This window comes from Macaca nemestrina, chromosome 6 (assembly GCF_043159975.1).
Source record: "Macaca nemestrina isolate mMacNem1 chromosome 6, mMacNem.hap1, whole genome shotgun sequence".
In the NCBI taxonomy this organism is placed as follows: Eukaryota; Metazoa; Chordata; class Mammalia; order Primates; family Cercopithecidae; genus Macaca; species Macaca nemestrina.
Window position 1 is genome coordinate 171,787,643 of NC_092130.1, and position 16,920 is coordinate 171,804,562.

Below are 16,920 nucleotides of genomic sequence, written 5' to 3' on the forward strand. Positions count from 1 at the left end.
GTTCTTTTCCCTGCTGACTTTTATCATTCTTATTTATTATGGAAATAGACAAAATACAGAAAAAAGAATGAACAACTTAAAATACGGGGCAAAGAAAGGGCCACAAGTAAGGAAATGATGAAATGAATAATGCTACATAAATAACATGAATAGTATGCAGTTGTTAAAATTCTGCTTTTAAAGGATTTCACTTTATATGCATAGAAATATATTGTATACATAAGTTATTCAATAAATACTAATTCTATATATATATTTTATATATTTTTATATATACTTATAATAATTTTGAATAGATTAAAGATTGGAAAGTGCATCAAAATGATAGTGATGCTTGTCTGTAGATGCTCAGGTAGTGAATGCTTTTTTCCCTTTTATTACATTTTTCTAAAATTTTTACAGTGGACATATGCAGCTTATACAATGAAGAAAAGTAGATCTATGAAAACATTAGGAGAATATCTGGAAGTGAACAAAATTATTATTATACTGTTTTCTTGGCTGCTTCCTCATCACCTCCCAACCCTCAAGCCTCCTTCAGGAGCTGCCATTTCAGACAATTTCTTTGGCTTTTGACCCAGGCTGAGCTAAGGATTGTTTCTGTGTCTACAGAACAATACAGGGAAAAATACGTTCTAGCCTCAATAAAACTAACTCTGTCCTTTGAACACAAGGCAGGAACTTTTCATTTCAAACCTTATTCTCATAGCACAGAATTGATTTCCAAAGTCATGTAATGCTATCAGAGGGTGCTGTAAAAGAACAAGAATCAAAGCAGAATCTTCTAGGGCAGTAGATGATGTCTTTCCTATGCTCAAAAGTGTCATGAGGCAGAGAGAAGAAAAACAAAAGCCAAAACAAAACCTCACACTGCCAAGTTTTAGGGAAGAAGTGGAGGAAATATTTCCCAGAGGACGAATGTTGTCAGGACAGATGATTCGTTGTATGTGTTTGAGAGACAGAAGCAATGAGTCGATAGTCAATAGCTTTTTTTTTAATTAAAAAAATGTAGCCACATTCTTAATACTTTGCATTATAGATCTTACACTGTATAAAGCATTCAATCATTTTTCTAAGAGGAGCAGGGTGTTACTTTTTCTATTTTTCTGCATTCTTCCTTCAGGAAAAATTGGAAATAAAAGCATACCACAGAGCATTTAATTTTGAGCAAATGAGTTTGCTTGTAACTGTATCGTTTACCTAGGTATTTAATGACTCTTGTTAAAAGGGGTACATGCAGACTTATTGGTTGCAAAGATTGTTAATAGCAACAGTTATTCAACTTAACAAACACTGACTTATAAAACTTATCTAGGATGCATATTTTGGATGTTTAAAAACTCTCTTTGCTTATGTTTCTAACAAACCAGTGTCTAATCAGACCAGTTACTTTGGTAAATATCTTTTTTTTTAATTGTCCTAAGTTATTTCTGGTCTTTTTTTTTTTTTTTTTTTTTTTAGATGGAGTCTCGCTCTGTCACCCAGGCTGGAGTGCAGTGGCGTCATCTCGCCTCACTGCAAGCTCCGCCTGCCGGGTTCAAGTGATTCTCCTGCCTCAGCCTCCCAAGTAGCTGGGACTACAGGTGTTCGCCACCACGCCCGGCTAATTTTTTTGTATTTTTTAGAGAGATGGAGTTTCACCATGTTATCCAGGATGGTCTCGACCTCCTGACCTCGTGATCCGCCTGCCTCGGCCTCCCAGAGTGCAGGGATTGCAGGCATGAGCCACCGAGCCCGGTGTATTTCTAGTCTTAAATCAAGCATTCGTATTCTTATGCGAGTACTGAAAAACTTCCAGTGTTTCTGTTGGATTATGGATTGGTAGGAAGGGACCACACCATTCTCTCTTTAATGGACCCACTCAGTGATACAGAAACCTCTGGAAGGCAATTCTAGGCTATCTCTGGGCGGCTTTCCTTCACCTGGTTCCTCATCAGATACCCAGTTAGGCAGTATTTCAGGGAGACTCCCAAGAAGGGTCCTGTAGGAACTGAGACATCAGCCCCAACATGTTGAGACCCCGTCACTCGTTCATCCTCAGGACACTCATATCACCCTTCTTGTGGACTTAGGTGTGTGATATATGGATGTGAGGGGAATTGGGTTCTCCTGGTTCCTAAATTAGGCTCGACCTCAGTGAGCCCTGACCTTTTCCAAGGCAGAAAGCAGAGTCAGTTCTCAGAGGGTCCTGAATGAGGGTTTTGTCTTCAACATTACATTGTTTTTCTTTTCAGCTACCTATTCTATCTGAGAAGGCCCTCCTCATCATAATTATCATTAATGTCTTGATAAAAAATCAATAGGATCTCTTTTTCCAGCTCGACGGTATGGACTAATAAGCTACTCATATTAATATCTTCATCAGTTTCTATGGGCCAGGTTGCTGTAACACACAACCCCTAAATCTCTGCAGCTTCAAAGAACAAATGTTTGTTTCTCAGTTGTGCTTCATGTGCATCTGGGCTTGCTGGAGGTGCTCTTTTAAGAGGTCTCTCTTTGGGTGGCAGGCTGATTTCTGGGGTAGCTGTCATCTTGAGAGTTGCTGGTCACTGCTGGGGAAAGAAGAGAACATGGCATAAGGTCCATTGACCCTGGGAAGACTCTCATCCAGAGGAGGCATGGTTTCCACTTACATCTCACTGGCCAGAGAATCATGGGACTATGGCCAACTTTGAAGAGGTGAAGTGGGGGGAAGACTGGACAGTGCTCATGGATACTGTAATTCCTGTACGAGTTTTTTGTTTTATGTGATGGACATTGTTACCCTTATCTTTGCATAAGTCATGTTGTCTCATTCACTTCTCACATGAGCTGGTGAATACAATGATCTTTATTTTACACACGCAGCTTACTGAGGGTAAGGACTCAGGAGACAGTGGTACTTCCTGGATAGAGTTGGTTGTGGAATCTAATTTTGTTTATTTCCCCAGAACCAAATCTCTTAGTCATTGTACAGTATTGCTACATAATTTGTTTGAAGCACACACTACAGGAACAAGGAATTTGCCACTTCTGAAACTTCTTTGTGCAACCTGGGGACGTGCCCTAACATCAAGGGAATAGAGTTTCCAGCCTGTGGAATTGAGATTACCTTCTCTCTCTTTGTGAATCAAATACCTATGCTACCTCTTCATGACCTTGTCTGAAACAGTGGAACCCCTCCTAACATGTTCATCTTAAGAGTTGCCATTTCTTGAGGACTTACCATGTCCAGACGTTGGAATTATCCTTCTGCATGTACTGTCTCTTTTAATTCTCACTCTTTTTCATTTCACAAATGAAGATTGGGTTTGCCATTCTGGGCCTGCTCAAAGTTGTACACATCCTAAACTGCAGACTCAAGAATAAAAGCCACGTTTGTCTGGCTCAGAGCTTGCCCTGTTAAACATGTGTTACTCAAGATTTAAGTAGAAGTACTCCAAATACCCAAGATTCTTACAAAGTGCTTTTAATACAAGCCTGCTGGGGGTTCATTGCATGATGAAGGTTGCTTTGGAGCTAGCATCAAAAACATTTCTGCCATTTATAATTTGGAAGAAGATAAAAAAAATCATGAACAAAAACATTCTCTTGTCTACCCTGCTTAGGGTCTCCAGCACTTTTAGATTTCCATTTATATCCTAGTGGGATGGAACACATGGCCTAGGGCTGGCATCCTGGCTCCAAACGTAGGAACAATGACCTGGAGCGAGTGAGTGAATTTTTGTGAGCCTCATTTTTCTCGAATGTGAAATGGGGACACCTTGCTTGCAAAAATCTTGTACATGAGTTGTTTTTTATGGTTGCTTAATAGAAGGTGGTGGCTATTTTGGAGGTGGGTAAATATTACCTTTCTCTGTTCTCTGGTAGCCCTCCCTCACTACCCCGAATAAACATTCCATATAACTAAAACCTAGGCTTTAAGCATGACCTTATGCTAAATTCACTAGCCATTAATTAAAACCCATTGTTGGCTGGGCGTGGTGGCTCACTCCTGTAATCCCAGCACTTTGGGAGGCCGAGGAGGGCAGATCACAAGATCAGGAGTTTGAGACCAGCCTGACCACTACGGTAATACTCTGTCTCTACTAAACATGGAAATGTTAGCCAGGAGTGGTGATGGGTGCCTGTAGTCCTAGCTACTCAGGAGGCTGAGGCAGGAGAATCACTTGAACCTGGGAGGCGGAGGTTGCAGTGAGCCAAGATGGTGCCACTTCTTTCTAGCCTGGGTGACAAAGATTTCATCTCAAAAAAAAAAAAAAAAACAGAAACAAAAAAAAACCCATTTCTACTCTTAAGCCCCACCAACATAGAAATTTTGGAGGCTCAGAAAAATGAACTTCTTACAACATATGAAAGTGGAAAGCAATAGAATATCGTGGAGAACAATGTGATGGTAGGTATGAAATGCTTTAAATATGTATGAATCCATTTATTCAGTGGCTCTTCTTCTAAAATTTTGAAATTAATAGAAATAGTCATGAAAAAGGATGTTTATCTGGTGTTGTGATACCAGTAATTTGAAACCCCAGACTATTACGTAGCTGGAGACTGGCTGAGTAAATGGATACCACCATTTGATGGGTTGCTATGTAGCCATTTAAACCAGATTTTTGAATAGTATTCAAGGATTTGAATAAATATAGATAGCCTGAATTTTATATAGTATAAATGTATTTATATGCATAATCATTTACTGGTAGGACACACCCCCAAGTGTTACCAGAAATCACTTATTCTACTAGGAAGAGTTCACACACTACCATTTTCTTTTTACCATTTCATATTTTCCAAAATGTGTTTATTTAGAAACATATTGTAATTTATTAAAAGAAGGATTAAAGACCCCACTAAGGACTGTTTAGTTCCCAAACCTACACTTTTTAGGTTAACCTGGAAAGGCTTAGAATGTAGGAGCCACCATTAGGGAGGAGCCCTGGGCAAGCTGGTCCCACTCTGAATGACATTTGTCAAAATCCTACAGTAGATGTTCCAGTAATGAAGGCGTCTGCCTAACATCTCAAGTCAGACATTTCTAAATGGGCAAAATTACTGTCATTTACTGTTATTAAAGCTGCAACAAGGAAAAAAAACCAACAATGCCTGCTTCTGTCACAAGTTCTGTTGCGAATCGTGAGAGTCTCTTTCCTGGACCCTCCCTGCCGTTTTCGTGGCAGCATGAGTCAGTGGAGCAAGGGGCAGCCTGCTGTTCTGAGTCTGGACTTGGTAGTTACCAAGATGTGAGTAACGCTGATCTTCCTGTAGCCCTGAGCAAAGCCTCTTATAGCTCTCTGTGCTCCACATAATAGGGATAATAATATTTATTTGCTTACCTAGCCCACTGGGGCGTTGTAAAGATTAGTTAGACTCTGCTGGTCAAAGGACTTTGAAGTTTTAGTGCCCCGAATGGCATTATTACTAATAAACCTTTAAAACTTTCATCTGCAGTGTTTCCTTATTTGTAGCATTTAGTAATTCTGCACAAGGAACCAACCTCCCGCAGGCAGGACGCCAGACCCACGCTGGGCCAGGGCAGGCTTAGGCCTGCCTAGACTTTCCTCCCACCCCGGCTCCCACCTCCAGGCACAGAACTGCTGCTACCTGCCTCAGCTTGATCCTGGCTTAGAGGCTCCTGGTGCTTGTTTACCAGATTCTGTCCAGTTGGAAAGCCACCCATGCTTACAGTCCTCTAGTCTGTGCCAGGAAACAAAGAGCTTTTTCCAGGTATACCCACTTGGCCAGCGAGGGGTTCCTCAACATGGCATGTACAAGGAGAATTTTGGAGTTCTCCAGTGAATACCCTGAAGTTCTCACCCATGGAAGTGGAAGGTGCCTGGAGTTCTAACCTGGGAATAAGCAAATGCTCATCAGGCCTCAGAACAGTTCATGCAGCCGGGCGTGGTGGCTCACGTCTGTAATCCCAGCACTTTGGGAGGCTGAGGTGGGTGGATCACGAGCTCAAGAGTTCAAGACAAGCCTGGCCAAAATGGTGAAACCCTGTCCCTACTAAAAATACAAAAATTAGCCAGGCATAGTGGTGGGTGCCTGTAATCCCAACTATTCAGGAGGCTGAGGCAGAAGAATCCCTTAAACCCAGGAGGCGGAGATTGCAGTGAGCCGAGATCACACCACTGCACTCCAGCCTGGACAACAGAGCAAGACTCCGTCTCAAAAAAAACAAAAAACACAAAACACAAAAACAAAAACAAAGAAAAGAACAATTCATGCATCTCATCTCCCTGTTCTTGGCATCTGATTCTTTTAGCACAAAAGATGAGAAGGTCCGAAACTTTGTCTGTGGGGAAGGCTATTGGTTTGGACAATGATTTATGAGGATGCCTTTTTGCCTTTTGGTGCTCACTAAGAATAATGAAACTCTTCTCTGCACTGTTACTGCCAAAGCTCATTCTCCTTTTCCCTCACATCTGCCCACTCTTGTGATAAATCTGAGACACACCAATCCAAAAAGGCAATCTCTCCCTTGGCAATGACTTTGAAGAGTATTTCAGAAATGTTCATTGGGAGTGGATGCCAATTATTTAATGCTGAGTGGGAAGAGGAGGAATGAGAAAAATCAGCCAAGTACACAAGTGAAACCAAGCCCAGATAATTAGCTCTGAAATATTTATGATAAACATGGAAAATAATAACTTTATAGTAATGTAAGAGCAGATTGTATTCATTTAATGACTTTTTGGTAATTGGATTTCCTTATCTTTGTCTATAAATACACGTATCTAGTTTCTCAAACTAGAAATCTCAGAATCATTCTAAGTTTTACCCTTTTTTTCCAAACCCCCTCTCAAATAGCCACAAAATTCTATCTCATAAATAACTTCACTGCTCAATAGCCCTTCCATAGCCCTTCTTTTCCAGCCTCTTCAACCACGCTGATCGTGTGAGGCATGATTCCTTCACTGCCTGGGGACTTTTCTTAGTCCTACTGGTCTAATCCTGTTTCCCAGTGATCTCCACATTGGTCCCCAGGTATTTGTGTGTACAGCTGCTCAGATACTTGCACCCCGAACTCTCAGACCTTGGCTGGCTTGACATTACCCTTGAGAGAAAGAAATGTTAAGGCCTTCTTGGTCAACAATTAGCATTGGTTTAACTTGTAATTTCTCTCTGAATTCCCCACTGGGTCCTCTGTGGTTAGCAACAATGGACTTCTCTCTGAAGTTCTCTTCTCACTGTCTCACTTCAGTGCCATGCATGCTCCTGTTTGTGTTTGGGGAACCTGTTCAGATGTCGCCTTATCATTCTAGGCATGGCTTGTTGTTTTTCCCAAGGACCCAAAACAGTAAAAAGTAATCAAATACCTACATGGCCGTCAGCCCAATGGAATATAGATGGAGAATAAAGTCATCTTCTGTATCCATGGGGATTGGTTCCAAGAACCTGTGGATACCAAACTCTGTGGATGCTCAAGTCTCTGACAGAAAATGGTGTAGTGTTACCGTGTAACCTGTGAACATCTTCCCATATACTTTAAATTATCTCTGGATTACTTATAATATCCAATATAATACCTATACATCATTTCGTTTGCTTGGATTCGACATAGTATTTGGCACATGGTGGATTCAAGTTTTGCCTTATGGCCCTTGTGGAATTTCTTTATCCCAATTACTTTCCACCCCTGATTGTTGAATCCACAGACATGGAACCAATGGATATGGAGGGTTGACTGTATTAATTTATCTTGGCACATGATAAGTCTTTAAAATGCTCCTTTTTCATGCATAAATTTCTCCCAATCATTTCAAGATTGAGACATGGAATCTCTTTTGGGAAAATCTGTAAATTTCAGCCCTTGGGAGAGTCACTATATTTTACATAAGATTCTTATTTCAACTTGAAAATTAAGGAAACTCTTGAATACTGACCCACAGATGAGCAGAAAGTTTCATAGCAACATCTGGTAACATGTTAACAACGAGACTGTGTTCCCATACCCAGAGGTCCTGATTCAGCAAGTCAGGAGCAGGCCTGGGGCCCAGCATTTTGATGTTTTCTTATTGATTCTGTTGGGGAGCCAGAATCCAGAATGAAATGACCTCATGTTATACAGTTTTACAGCTCGTTCCAGGTGACTGTAGTTGGGGCTCCTGAAAGAAGCATTTCAAGGAAGCATTTTGGGGGATTACTAGGAAACATGAGCCACAGGTCCTCACACGCTTGCAGACCATCATGCTGGATGGAGAACTCAGACCGCTCTTCATGGTGGCTGCAGACCGCTGTGGGACTTGCCACCAGCATCTGCTCCAAAAGAGACCTGAGTGCTTTAGGACTAAGGATCTTGTTCCAGAGGATGATGACCACATCATTTGTGGGCATTTGTGGCACTTGCTTCCATTTTATTCTGTTTGCCACTCAAAGGAGGCTGTGATAGTTTACCAGCTTCCATGCCAGGGCTGGGGCTGCTGCTGGCAGATGGCATCCAAGCCTGGGACCCAGCTCCTTCAATGGGGGCTTTGGAATTTCAAACGGCTTAGAAAACCCCATTTTAACTCTAACTTGACTGAAAAGCAACACCTACACCTACTGCTTTCTAAAAAATATATTGAATGTGACTTAAAAATATGTTATTAAAATTATTTAAAACATGATTGAAAAGGGGTATGTGAGTATAGTAAACAGTTAAAACACTAGGAAAGTGTGAACACTTCCCTCTCTAGAGGCAAGCACTATAAACATCTTCTTAACAGTTCTTTCCAGAAATTTTCTAAGCCGATGGAAACGTGTGTATGTATGCATACTCTTAGTAAGAAATGGGAGTTTAGACACTGTTCTGGCTCCTGCTTTTTTCATGTAACTGTTTATCTTCCAAATAGGGAAGCAAATAGATTTACCGTATACTTTTCAAGGCCTCATTTGAAAGTTATACTATTAAATGGATCCAACACAGTGGCTTTTAATCAGGGGCAACTTTGTTTCCTAGTGGACATTTGGCAATGTCTAATAATATTTTTGGCGTTGTCATTCAGGGTGGGGAGAGACCAGGGACACTGCTCAGGATCTCACCATGCACAGACCAGCCCCGCCCATGACAGAGGATTATCTGGCCCCAGATGTCAACAGTGTCAAGGTTTAGAAAATCTGAATACAGCATCACAGATTTTAAAAGACTCCTTTGGATTTTGCCTTTAGAGTGTAGCTTATCAACCAGTAACAACAACATAGATAGCGTTCCCCCAAAGCCACAACACAGACACAGTGAAAACACCTTCAGGGGGTGTGGAGTACTTTTCCAACAGAGCCAGATGAGAACACATTCCAGGCTAAGTCTGATGCTTACAGCTGTTGATTTGAAACAACTTTGGTGGTCTAGCATCTACTACCAGAATATTTAATACACCTTGCCATTTCTATGACTTTGCTTCCTTGGAAGACAGTGAGCTGCTTAGGGACAGAGGAAAGCCCCACGCTGGCAGCAGAGGTCTCAGTGGCTCGGAGCACCTGCTGAACCTATAATTTTGCAGCAAAATGAGAGTATCCATTTTTAGCACCAGAGTTTTTTTATGGTTTAGATTTTGCCTTTTTTATTTCTATAGCAACTTCACCATGTTTACTCAGGTTCAGGATAAAGGCTCCTTTTCTTTAGAGAATAATTACCACTGACAAAGTTTAGAAAAATAAAAAATTAACTTGCCTGGAAAATAATACTTAATTGTTCATGATGTTGTCCTGACCTCCTGCCCTTCCCTCGAGAAGCCTTTAGTATTTAGGCGATACCGTAAGTGTATGTAGGGTTTTGTTTTTTTCTAGATCTAAAGGAACTCTGTCAAATGCAGTTTATCACAAAACCTCCCTCTCTCCCTTTAGTTGTTTCAGTGATCTTTTATTTAGAATTCGTGGTCAGAAGCCATACTTCGCACTTGAGAACACTTTCTCTGCTTTTCTTCAGACTATCTGGTTCCCCAATAAGACTTTCTTGCTCAAAATAAATTAAGAGAGTTTCCCACAAGATGAGTCTTTTGTGAGAGCTTGGATGCAAGTTGCATCCTTATTGTTCTTTTTTTTTTTTTTTTTTAAGCATCCACAAAAGGCATTTTTATTGTTCATGTCCCAGGGCATTCTTGAAAAAAAATTTTTTTTTTAAACTTTTAAGGTCAGGGATACATGTGTGGGTTTGTATATAGTTAAACTATGTCATGGGGGTTCATTGTACAGATTATTTCATTGCCCAGGTATTAAGCCTAGTACTCTTTTTTTTTTTTTTTTTGAGATGGAGTCTCACTCTATGGCCCAGGCTGGAGTGCAGTGGCTGGATCTCAGCTCACTGCAAGCTCCGCCTCCCAGGTTCACGCCATTCTCCTGCCTCAGCCTCCCGAGTAGCTAGGACTACAGGCGCTCGCCACCTCGCCCGGCTAGTTTTTTGTATTTTTAATAGAGATGGGGTTTCACCGTGTTAGCCAGGATGGTCTCGATCTCCTGACCTCGTGATCCACCCGTCTTGGCCTCCCAAAGTGCTGGGATTACAGGCTTGAGCCACCGCGCCCGGCCCAAGCCTAGTACTCCTTAGTTATTTTTTCAGATCCCCTCTCTCCTCTCCCTCTCCACCCTCTGATAGACCCCAGTGTCTGTTATTCTTCTCTTTGTGTCCATGTGTTCTCAATATTTAGCTCCCACTTATAAGTGAGAACATGCGGTATTTGGTTTTCTGTTCCTGTGTTAGTTTGCTAAGGATAATGGCCTCCATGTTCATCCATGTTCCTGCAAAGGACATGATCTTGTTTTTGTTTTGTTTTGTTTTTTTTTTTGTGTTTTTTAAATGGCTGCATAGTATTCCATGCTATATATCTACCACATTTTCTTTATCCTGTCTAAAATTGCTGGGTATTTAGGTTGATTCCATGTCTTTGCTATTGTGAATAGTGCTGCAATGAACATACACATGCCTGTGTCTTTATGGTAGAATGATATATATTCCTTTGGGTATGTATATCAATTAATGGGATTGCTGAGTTGAATGGTAATTCTGTTTTTTAGCTATTTGGGGAATCACCACACTGCTTTCCACAATGGCTGAACTAATTTACACTCCCAGCAACAGTGTCTAAACATTGATTTTCTCTGTAACCACGCCAGCATCTGTTACTTTTCGATTTTTTAATAATAGCCATTCTGAGTGGTGTGAGGTGGTATCTCACTGTGGTTTTGATTTGCATTCCTTCAATGATCAGTGATGTTGAGATCTTTCTTGTGTGCTTGTTGGCCGCATGTATGTCTTCTTTAAAAAGCATGCTCATGTAAGAGGCAATTTTGGGGAAGACTTGGTGAACACTTTGTTTAGGTTTGGGGTAGAGACACTTCTAGAACTCGAGTATGAGAAAGTAGTGGGATTGAGGTCTTTAAGCCAAGGTTGTAGATAGCAGTGCCACCATCCTAGCAATGGATATAGGCCAGTGATCAAGACATTTGTGTTTTTGTCTTTTATGTTGCCACAGTTTCAGTGTCTTTTTGATCCCTGATTTTTTCTTGCTAGAAAGGCTAACTTAGAGATTATAGGACAGAGTGGAAGTCCCATCCTAGGTAACAGAATGATAAATGGCGAGCATCTGCGGAGTACGTTCATATGTGTGTGCAAGCACACCAAACTATTTAGACTATACTCATAACTTTTTAAATAAAAAAATCGTTGCCTGTCTCTTACTTAGTTGTCTCTGCAGGACTTTACTATTGCTGTTTCCTCCACATATGGTTGTGCAGTGAAGTATCTCTAATTACACCGCTTCTTACAGATGCATCCTTCAGGGAAGAGAGGTAGCAAGGTGTGCTGGAGTGATACCACCGTGGTGTTTCTGAGCAGGTATTCCTGACCCCACGTTTGATTCATACTGTCAAAAAACAGAAGATGATGGGCCTTTACTTGGAAAAATATCATTCTCTATGCCATTCTATCGTCAGGTCAACCAGTACGTGTCAGCCAATAATTGATTTTTCAGTTTCTAACTAAGGACTTTGCCTTACCTGGGCCATTAGTAATAACAGGGACAAGCCGAGGTTTTCAGGCAGCTGACTGCTACTGCTGTAAGCATTTCCATTTGGTGTCAGCTCTTGGTCATGATATTTGCTTTTTTCTAAGTTATAATCTTCCATGCCTTTAAGATACCCTGAAAGATTCAGTGAGCATTCTCTGTAAGACACCTTGAGGAGAACAAAACCAAATCTGAAATAATACCTGGTATTCAGCTTTTCCATGTTCCTACTTTGCCAAAATAGTTTCCTAGCTGATCTTCACACCTGAGCCTTTAACCATCATTTCCGTGCAAGGTCATCTCTATGCTAAGTGTAGGTTTGAGAAAAGCCAATGACCAAGGAATGAGGCATTTCCATGAATGATGTAAATTACAGTGAGCCTGTCTTTACTCAAGTTTTCTCATCCATCTTTGGAGTTAAGACCAAGAGAAGTGATAGAGTACTTGCTAAGCAAGGTTTAGGGAAATCTAAGATAGCAAATTGAGGGAAAAATTGTCAGCTTACTCTTCATAAAAATAACAAAATAGATATTGGCTTAACAACATTTAAGTCTTAAGGTAATAAGCTGACAAATTTCAAAACATAATGACAAAGGTTCTCATAGCTGCTTCTTAGTAAGGGAATACATGGCTTTAATATAACAAATAATTTCATTTGATTGTGTCATACACTATCATTAAAAGGAGAATTAATTTTAGAAGACAGCAATTCCTTAATATTTGGGAGTTCAAAAATGGAAATTTGGAATGTTTCTTTCAGTTTCAAGTTGATAACATTTCAAGACTGAAAATCATTTTTCTCTGTTTTTCAAAAAAATAAAGAAGTAATCAAAATCATTTTGCTTTGAGTGAGTAGGATTTTGCTACTTGAACATCTAGCATATTATATTTTATTACTAGTTTTTTAATCTTTAATAGTAGACAGATTGAAATAATATACCAATTATAACTCATAAATATGCTTTTAAAAATACTTTAGTATCTGCATAGGCTGTTTCATGTTTTGGGGATATACTTAATCTGTTGAAATAGACTTGCATCTTTGCTTGAATATATTCTGTTTTGTTAAAACTGTTTTGTTATATGTATTTTTAAAGTCTATATTTATGACAATATTAAATGTATTTCTGTAAATTCACTGACAGTTTTTCTAACCCATGAACTCCTATCATTACACAATTTAGTAATACAGTACTTTACTGTTGCCTGGTCAACAATCAGATTCTTCAATTGTATTATTGATAAAATCAGAATAAAAATCTCCTACTGAGTATTCTCAGAGGTGTTTTATATGAACTACCAAAAATTTGAAAACAAATCTTGACAGAAGATGATGTGGCACTGTCTAATCATCATAGGTCAGTTTAAAAGCTGAACTCTCTGTGGTAACTAATGATCAAATGCTGATATTTTGATGTTATGTTATTTTATTTCACTTATTTGATTAAGACCTTGCTTTCTTTAGAATCACAGCAGAATTGTAAATGGAAAAGGAATCAGTTATCTGCAATGCCTGATTTTGTGCTGTAATTAAAAAGAACTTTAAAAAAAATCAGGCATTTAAAATATACATTTATATTTTATTATAGACCAGTTCCATTGAATAAACAATCATATAGATTCATTTTAAATAAAATTATTTATCTTTCTCTGTATTTAACAACTTGAGATTTAATGATCTTTATCAGTTATCTACTAATATCAACTCATAAAAATATTACAACAAACTTAGTGACTTAAAAGAACATACATTATATTATGTCACCATTTCTATGGATTAGAAGTCTAGATCCAGCTTTGTTGAGTTTTCTGCAAGGCTGCAATCAAGGACAGTTGACTGGGGCTGTGATCTCATCTGAATGCTCAACTGGGGAAGGATCTGCTTCAGGGTTCATTCAGGCTGTAGGCAGAATTTGTTTCCTTGTGGTTGTAGGACTGAGGGCCTCATTTTCTTGCTGGAGGCTTTTTCAGCTCTAGAGGCTGCCTGCACTTCCTTGTTGTATGGATTTCTCCAGCCTTGCTGTTTGAATCCAAAAGCTAGCCAGGGAGAAAGGGATGCTGGCAAGATGGGTGCTGCAATTTTATATATTATAATCACACAATCATGCATCTATATTATCTTTGCTGTGTTCTATTGGTAGAAATAAGTCACAGGTCCCACCTACCTTCAAGGGATCATGCAGGAGTGTGAACAGGAGGAAGCAGGTGTCAGGGTAGCTGCCTTAAAAGCAGTTTAAATCATGATCCATCAAAGGCTTTCCAGGAAACAGTTCCTTAAAGAAAATAGTGGAATTATGGGACTTTTTAAAAAAAGTTAAGATTTGATATTAGCTATTAAGCTTATATACTATGTATAGCATATTATATACACTATTGGCACTGGCATTGATAAAAATCTTTCTGGTTCATATTTTCTTATAAAAATAGATCAAATTATTGGCTGAGTCTTCTAAGACTACTTGAATCAGTTTTCCTACAACACAACTTACCTTATTCTAACTGAAGCTGAAAGTTGTCCCTGGGGGCATTAAAGGATGTCTGTGGTACAAATCTGATTGTAAAATGTGCACATCGTTGGGACTCCCTGCCTAGGAGCCTCTCAGCTTCTTATATCTGTTGTTTGTCATTGGGTTCCTGCCAAACTGATGCTCATACATGTTCCAAGGAGCTGGCACTGCTATTCATGGAATTCAGGGATCCTGTGCTCCATTTTACAGCAAACTCAGCTTTGAACACGGAGCCCTGGTTCTCTGCAGAGTCTTCCCTCCCTCACCCTTGGAGCTTCTGTGTTTGGATCTCTCCCACAGCCCCAGAGCAGTTTGCCAACATCTTGTGTAGCTTGCTGGGCAATCTGACCAAAAGCCACCTTGGTGTGCTGGGTGGCATATGGGTGAGTGCCTGCCGTCTGCATCACCTTAACCGCCTTATTGCTGATGTGCTTATGAGGAGGAGTAGCTTAAAGTATGACGAAGGAGTGTCATTGGCAAATGTTCATCTTAGTTTAGGGTTTATGGATTCTACATTATTTCGAAAGCTTGAGAAAGAGTGAAAGATTCATCAGATCAGTTTTTAGGAGGTAGCAGACTTGGTGATTTAGAACAAAACTGCTATGACTAGGGAACAAAAAAGGCCCTTTGTCATTAGCTCTTTGTGCCTTTACACATTGTGATACATAATGGCATTGTCTCACCCTCAAATAAAAGGAGAGATGCTGGTTTTTCAAGAATTAATTTTCTTTCCGTTTGTACCTCATATCAAAATCTTGTCCTGTGACCCTTTCAAAACTTATTGCCCCCAAAGGCATCAAATTAATGTATTTAATTTTTCTTTTTTTGAAAAGTTGTTTGGAGGAAAAAAATTTTCCTAATCGCAATAGGATGAATCCTTACAGTTGCAAAATACAGAAGAAGAAATCAAATTCCCAGACAACTAGACGTGTTAATCCTCAAATGGGGCTTAAAGAAATTAATCTAACATACCTCGTTTTTATATTAAGCAAGGAGGCACAGATTGGTAAAGTCATGGATGCAGGCTTGTACAGTAGACCATTCCAACACTCTTAACCATCAGCCCTTTGATGTCGGAAATAATTGTTTGTTATGATGATAATAATATTGAAGGGTTAAGAGCAATTTTGAGTGAGGAACTTGGTATGCATTTTGTTGAAACCTCAACATTTACTTGCAACCTGGTTGCTGTTACCTCTCTTTTACAGAAGAAGAAACTGAGAGGAGTTTTATAAAAAAAACAAAAAACAACAGAAATACATATATACTCTGCACAGGTAGAAACTGGTGACAGGGTGTGAACTTAGATCATGGTGCGATTTCTACTCCTCTGAGGAGCTTTTGAGAAGTCCTCTTCAAGGAGAGTTCGTGTGTTGTAGGTTTACCACATGTTTCCTTTTTAAGTATTTTAGGAAGTTCTGGGCCATCGTTTGCACATTCAGACGTTGAATTTAGAAGCAGCGGGTGGTTAGTACAAACAGGGAGACCAGTTATTTTCCTGAAAAGCTCTGAAATAGATACATATTTGGGCTAATTTGCTAGGCTCGATCTAGAATGTGTAGGGGGTATAACAGTATGAAAACTCCAGATGCTTGCAGTGTCTTAGAGGCTTTAAGTTTTTGATGGAGAAAGTATTCCTGGAGAGATGAAAGGCAAGTTTAGTTGCTTTGTAGAACAGTCTGAGCAGGGCAGGGTACTTCTGATCTCTCTGTTTGATCCTATTCTACTTAGGTAAGACAGCCTCATTTAAACACCTCATTGAATGGCAATTTCCAAATGGGTTTTTAAAATGATGTCTGCTGAGAGCCAGTGCTTCTTGAAGTTTCCCCCAGTGCTGTTTCCCACCCCCTTGCCTTGAATCACAGTGTTTATTTTTAAAAGCTTTTGTGGTTCCAGACTTCTGCCTTTGTTATTGCAGCTGGGCTGACTTAGACCTCCCTTTTCTCCTCTAGCCCCTTTGTGGTTTGGGGTCCAGTTAGGCTGCATGAGGACTGGGTTGAAGGGACGGGAGTCTGAGGCCACGACATCTGCTTTTTGTTAGCGCCTAAAATCACAGGTGTCCTTAATTTTGCTCTGCCTGCTCAAAGAAGCCTTCCTTTTTTCTACTTGTTCTTTTTCCTCTGTTTTCTCCTTGAAATCCCTTGGTGGTTAGAGGTTTTAATTTTCTTGTTTTGCTGTGTTTTGTTCTCTGCTTCCTAACCTCCTTCCTCTTCCCTGGTCAAATCCTGATGCTCATCTGTACCCAGAGCCTGACGCTTGTCTTTACAGAAGCAGCCAGCTGCAGAAGAGGATAAACCTCCCAGGTAGGGAGAGCGTGGCTGCCACACACAGTTTCCTCCTTGGCATGGCCAGGGACAGAGCAGCTCTGGGTCAAGCCGTGTAGCAAGTAGCTCAAGCCGCACTGAAAGATGAAGCTGGTGAGTGGAAATTCTTCAGGGAATCTAGAAAGATTT

At 40.0% G+C, this 16,920-nt stretch overlaps 1 protein-coding gene across 6 annotated transcripts in view; it reads left to right on the top strand.

The window, feature by feature from the left end:
* The window catches only part of LOC105489489 (semaphorin 5A), a 512,498-nt gene that overhangs the window by 77,455 nt on the left and 418,123 nt on the right, over positions 1 to 16,920 (top strand). The window contains exon 1 of one of the 6 annotated variants that reach the window (XM_071099106.1): positions 16,864 to 16,884. The exons of the other annotated variants lie outside the window; for them this stretch is intronic. The gene's annotated coding sequence lies outside the window, so the exon portion shown is untranslated. Of the gene's footprint in view, positions 1 to 16,863; positions 16,885 to 16,920 lie in introns of those variants that run through there. 6 annotated transcript variants of the gene reach the window in all.